Raw genomic sequence first — 7,158 nt, forward strand, 5'->3', positions numbered from 1 at the left:
CGTACCTTCTAATAGCAGCTCTCGTTTTCCGTATTTCGTAAAACTGCTGCAGTATTCGTTTCCCTGAAAGGTTCTTGGACCTTTAGTAAATATACGGAATTGAACAATCATACCGTGAAATTATCCTTTGGGGTCAGTTGTTTTTGCTGATGCTATTACTATTTCTCCGTTTCAATATGCCGCAACACGGAAAGTACAAACAGTATCTTTTTCACTTAGCAGAATACGTATCCCCTCTTTACGATTTTTACTTTGCCGAATATAGATTCGTGTTTTTGCCTGTAAGTACACCCCGCTAACCCTTTCATTATCTCTAAAATACGTTTCAGTACACTCTTTTATTGGTTCATTCCAATTGACAACACATTAATTACGAAAATAGGACACGTGAAATAAGGTGGTTCGTGTACTTACCTGCCTTCGAAAATAAAGGTTTATTGTTAGTTGTATGCAATCCGAGTACCATTTCAATTTCAACATTACTCCTTGTGCCGATCTTCACACCACCTCCATTGCTGCCATTTCTAATATTCTTTGTAAGTACCAGACTTATTGTGTTGTAACACCTCTCAGAGCTTCACACTTTTGTGGTAAACACAACGGTCTACTGCCAGTGACTCCCAAATTTACGATGGGTTGTGAAATCTGAATTGAAAGGTTTTCTTTCCTTTTTATTTTCCCGCTGCGTTTGATGTCTTTATCCCGTCATGGGAACTTAACTTTCTCACTGATCGAGCCATTTATAAATTTAGGTCCTGTCCGTCGTTGCCAACACTCTCTCCGTATTTAAGACAATTTTCCTTAGAAATGAATAAAAGTGCAATATGAACGGAGAAGCGTTGTCTTACACGACAGAAAAACTTTGCTAATTATTTCGGTCATAAAATATACATACTGCACCTAAATTACGGTACCCAGAATGCCATGGGGTCCTATACATAACTTTTACCGAGATTCCTTCTGGGCGTTTCTGTATTTTAACGTGTACAGAACTGTAATGATTTTGTATTGCAATGGTTGTTTGTGAATATGTATAAACTACGAAATATTTGTAGTGGTGACAAGCTGATACTAATTAATTCGTACAAAACACGGAATTTTCCTTTTGGTGACGGACGCACAAGTTATCATTCGAGTTCTCTGGACGGCCAATTCTTCAGTTTGAGGCTTTGAGCAACCTTGGCTTTGAGCCATAGCAGCATCCTAGCGCTTACATGAGCTCTTTTATGGCGGAATATTATCGAGTTTAAAATGTGGAATGTCGTAGCGATGACTAGCATGAATTAGTTTCGTTTTGTGGACGGCCCTAATTTTTATTTTATAACTATGGCGTTATTACACTTGGCGTTATTACACATTTACAGGCTATAGCAGTTTGATACCGGATACTTCATATGTTGAAGAAGCTATTACTGGATCTTTCCAAATTACGGATATTTTAGTTTTGTTACAGTCTGTCATCAAATAATTTGTATGCAACTGTGAATTTTTGCTCTGATAACATAGGCACTCAAACGAATTACTTACTTTCTTCCTTTTCTGCTATTGCAGAGTATTGGCAAATTGGAATGTTCTGTTGGTGGGCGACTGCTATGCGTTTTATGGACGGGCTATTATTCATTTCCTAGTTTTGCTGCGTCTTTACATTTATTTCGATTAACGAGGTATGTGGGAGTTTGCCGCATTCTGTGTTGAAGCCCTTACTACAGGATATGTCTTAAATCACAGCAAGGTATTTTTTTTTTTTTTTTTTTTTTTGCGAGAGTCTGATGTGAAGTAATTAGTTTAAAATACGCAATTTTGGTATCAATGAGCGATTCTTACTAATTATTTCCATGGAGTAAGCGGCCATGTCTTTATTTTCTGCTATTACAGAATCGGGGCAGTTTTTGTTACGACCTCCTGGTGGTGACAGACTGATGATTAGTGTAGTCTGGGGTCTGGGTTAGGATGGAAGACAGCAATTTGGTTGTGGGTTGACAAAGGCAACAAATGTGAAAGCAAAAGTATTTGGTTGTGGTAAGAGGTTGATCTGTAGCACTGCCCTATGTCTAGGTTCCATTGGAATGAAACAGTTTCATTGTGAGTTGGCGCAACCAACGAATATGAAAACAGAAAGTCTAAATGTGGCAACAGAGAGATATGGATCTTGGATATGAATTGGCATAGCCAACAAATGTGAAAGTAAAAAACCTGGGTTTGGTACCTAATTGATCAGTAGCGTAGCAAAAGGTCAGGGTTGGATTGGAAGGCAACATTTTGCTTGTGATATGCGAAGAAAACGGATGGGAAAGCAAAAACCTGCTTGTTGTGACAGACTGATTTGCAGCAAAGCTAAGGACTAGGTTAGGATGGAAACTAACAGTCTGGTTGTGAGTTGGCAAGACAATTGAATATGCAAGTGAAAAATTTAGTTTTGGTGACAGAGTGTTCTGTAGCTCAACCTGACATCTATGTTAGATTGAACGGTATGAGTTTTGTTGTGAGTTGATGAAACCAACAAATGTCAAATCAAATATCTGGGCGTGGTGATAGACTTATCTATGGCATAGCCCATGGTCTGGGTTAGATTGGAAAGCAGACGGTTGGTTGTGAGTTGGCGAACCCAGTGAATGTGAAAGTCATAAATTTTAATGTGGTGTCAGACAGATCTGTAGTGCAGCATGAGATCTAGGTTGGGTTGGAAGGTAAGACGTTGGTTCTAAGTAGATGATGTCAATGAATATGAAAATGAAAAATCTGGCTGTGATGAAAGACTTGATTGTAGCATAGCCTGAGATCTAGTTAGCTCCTGTTGGAATGTAACAGTGTGGTTGTGAGTTGGTGAAGGAAACAAGTGTGAAAGCAGAAAATCTTGTTCTGGTGACAGACTGACCTGTGGTGTAACCTGATGTCTAGGTTAGGTTGGAGGACAATGATTTCGTTGTGAGTTGGTGAAGTCAATGAAAGTGAGATCTAAAATTCTTGCTGTGGTGACAGACTGATCTGTAGCATAGCCTGAGGTCTAGGTACGTCCAGAAAGCAGCAGTTTGGTTGTAGTTGCCACTTACTGGTTGGAGTTTACTGGGCATGTTTTTATTTATACAAATATTACGTTTTTTCAGTTTTTGAAAATAATCTCTTGAGCTAACTTTCTCAGTCTTTAATGATTTCAAAAGGCAAACATACGTCTGTATTTTAATGCTGCATTTGGTGTTCTTGTAAGCAGCCAATGAGAAATTCTCAAACAGATGACTTCAGCTGAGAAAGCACTCTCTTTTGAGCAAACAATTTGATTTCACTCCATTATGTTTCGAGGTATGCCCTCATATGATATCATTATGGTGACCTTGCCCTTATAGAGCATGAAGGTGACATTGTTAGGTTGAGCACGTTGCATGGCCACACGCTGTGGCCAAGCAGTTCTAGGCGCTTCAGTCCAGAATCGCGCTGCTGCTACGGTCAGAGGTTCGAATCCTGCCTCGGGCATGGATGTGTATCATGTCCTTAGTTTAGTTAGGTTTAAGTAGTTCTAAGTCTAGGGGCTGATGACCTCAGATGTTAAGTCCCATGTTGATTAGAGCCATTTGAAGCATTTTGCATGGGATTATAGGCAGTGCTAGAAAATGTGTGAAGTTGGCTCGAGATATGGCCCTTATTTTTTCGTGCGAAAGATACAGACAGTGTTCAGCAGATCTTGAGATGTAGCAAGTTCTGTTTGTTATGATTTCAACTGCAGATAATAATTAATTTTTATTCCTTAGCTTATTTCTCAATTTTTGTATGTTGTATATGTAATAAACATGTGATAAGTGTTCAAATATTTTAAAACATTAACTAAACCTATGTTGATCCATTGTGGATGCAGGATAGAGGCTGGTAAAATATTTAACAAGGAAAATTGCCAAACAGCCATTTTATTTGAGAAGTTATTTTATTTTATTCTCACAACCAGTTTCGGATATCCAGTATGCCATCTTCAGGTTCCATATGTCCCTCATGTACAGACATTGAAATGTGTTGATGTTGGCATACTAGAGCTATCATTATCTGGATTCACATTTCAAGTGCTTCCTTTGAAGGCTTGACAACTGAGAGTTGTCAAGTCTCTGAAGGAAACACTTGAAATAAGAATTCATGACATCCAGGTAATGAAGGCTCCAGTACGCCAATATCGACACTTTTGAATGTCTGTACATGAGGTGCATATGGGGCCTGAACATGGCATGTTCAAGTGCCAAAACTGATTGTGTGTGTGTGTGTGGGGGGGGGGGGGGGAAGAAAAACTTCTCAAATCACAAAGCTGTTTGGCAATTTGCCTTGTTAAAATTCAGCTAAATTCATTATTCAAACTAATATTTTAATGTGCTTATTCTAATGCTGCATTTAGTTTTCTTTGAAAACTCTTTAATCAGAAGATACGACTAAAATCATCATGAAATTTCAAGTGAGATAATTCACATATTTATGTAAATTAACATACAGCTATAGAAAGATTGACATTCCAGATTTTCAGGAACATATTTCAGTTCTCACAAGACTAATTAACTTGCAAACAAATTAAGATTAAAGATAAGGATCATCATAAATTTTCATTGCAGATTTGGCCATAGTGATTTTTAAATTCAAAGTTTGACCACTATACTTGTGTTACACCAGTTTTTATGAACACAATGACACCCTTCAGTAATTGGTTAAACCATTAATTAAGGTTTTGACATAATGGGACTTGTACTCGTAAACATGGTATTCCCAATGCTGATTTCCTAAACTCACACATATTTCACAAACCAAATTACTATTAATACTTCAGTCAATCATGAGTTACAAAAACTAAACTAGACATTTTTCGAATGGTTATGTAGTTTTCAAAAATAACAATTTGTTTAGACACCAGTTTTTAAATGTTCAGATGTCACTCAAAATCCTCAGTCTGCAGTTGGGAAGTAACTGTGTAAAACCTCTGCATAACTCTGTTGTGAAAGTTAGTGTTCAAATATGAATGTGGTAACATTTGTGTGAGAGCTCCTGTAAAAGGAGTAAACATGCAACACACCTGTTGAGTCTGCTCCAGGTAACTGCCCATGTAACATCTGTGTGACAATTCCATGTATCTATGGAAGTATGCATCTGAATAGTTACCATTTAACATCTGAATTTGTACAGTGATTGGTCTACCAGTTGATTGTTTCACTGAAATGACTTTATTGGAAACGAGTGCACTGTTCCTTGTACTATTCTACCCCAGTGTCATGCCATTATTGTGTTCACTGATTAGCGTGCCACTGCATGAGCAGAACATTGTTGCTAAGGTTTCCAGTATGTTTGAGGGAATAGATACTATCTGTATAAGATGTGTGAATATGAAACCACACCTGGTCATTGTGTCATTAACATTGTCTATAAATGTAGAAAGAGGCACTTTACTACAAAAACTTAGTAGTGTGCATCATTTGCATTATCCCAAGAAACAGTTTACAACTATTTCACCAAGACACCAAACTATGAAACTCCAAATACTTGACAGGATATGCAAGTAGGAGAACATCTGAAGATACAAAAAGAGTTAGACCCAGTATTCGTAAAAATTCTTGGTTTGCAGGATACAAGTTAAATATTTGAATAATTTTGCAACTCGCTTTTCCATGGGTGAAATGGTGTAGAAACTTTTTTAATTGCAAATGAACAGCATTTAACAGAGAAGTCAGTTACAGGCGAGAAAAGTTTTTTCAGAGACGTGTGCACAGAAATGTGTATTAAAGAAAGGAAAGTAGGCACCGATAACCACATCACCGAGTGCTCCTAACCCACACATGAAAGTTAAAAACTGGTGACTTTAGAGTTATTCTTGAAATCGATGGAGCAGTGTCTGTAAAGGGAAAATTTGGTGGAAATGAAGTCCAGTGCTTTTTGACAGAGCGTAGGGGAATGATATGGTAGACCTGCACTGCCGTACTAGGCAAGGTCCTAATGGAGGTGGTTTGCCTTTGCCTTCCTCCAACCATGATGGGGATGGATGGATGATGATGATGATGACACAACAACACCCAGTCATCTCGGGGCAGGTGAAAATCCCTGCCCCCACCGGGGGGGGGGGGGGGGGGGAATTATGAAACTGGTTAATTTGGAGGAGTATAAAGAGGAACCCACAAATGTTTCTTGAAAATTGTTCTGAGGTGTACAAAGATGATGTTGCTGAGTGTTATAAAAGAATTCATCCTTCTTGGAAGTACAGTAATTTCTGACTGTTTTAGGTCATACAAATGTTCCAACAATGAAGGATTGAACCATTTAACTGTAAATAGCAAAGTGATAGTTAAGAAAGCCAAAATGCGTGCATACGTTGATAGTATTGAAGGCACCTGATAGGCCATAAGGTGATCTCTGTATGGAACATGACAGTGTGCAAAAAGTTTCTATGGCTGTTTGTTTGGATGTATGTGGCACATAAGATATAGTGAAAAGGAAGACTTTTTTTTTATATTTCATGAAATCTGGCGATAGTGTACAAGCCCTGGTGTTTACCATGTTTATATTTCCTGCCTTAATTGCTTCTAAATTATTATTTTCTTGGAGATGTTTCACGTGCTTTTATTTACGAAGTGTCATCAGTGGCCTATAAAATATGATGTTTCATAAATACAAAGAATCGAAACACTTGTAGCATAAAATCAGTCTTTTTCAGTTGCTTAGACAGACCACATCTGCCAGAATGTAACAGAAATATAATAATCATTTATTACGTGCTTGTGTGTATCTGTATTTGTCTATGAAAATTCAGTATCATTGCACTACAGTTTGTACTATGCTAAAGGATGTTTTAATGTTAAAATGTAATATTTATTTGTCCGGTGATTGAAACTAAACATATGGAAAATAAGGAAAGGACAACCATTCACCCATAGCAGACTGACACGGGGGGCACAGACACATATAACAGAAAACAGCATTCTCATTAGCTTTCAAACAATAGCTCTTTTTGTAGCACTAATATATATATATATATATATATATATATATATATATATATATATATATATATATATATATATATATATACACCTAAAAACAAAGATGATGTGACTTACCAAATGAAAGTGCTGGCAGGTCGACAGACACACAAACTAACACAAACATACACACAAAATTCAAGCTTTCGCAACAAACTGTTGCCTCATC

This window comes from Schistocerca cancellata, chromosome 6, assembly GCF_023864275.1.
Source record: "Schistocerca cancellata isolate TAMUIC-IGC-003103 chromosome 6, iqSchCanc2.1, whole genome shotgun sequence".
Taxonomy (NCBI): Eukaryota; Metazoa; Arthropoda; class Insecta; order Orthoptera; family Acrididae; genus Schistocerca; species Schistocerca cancellata.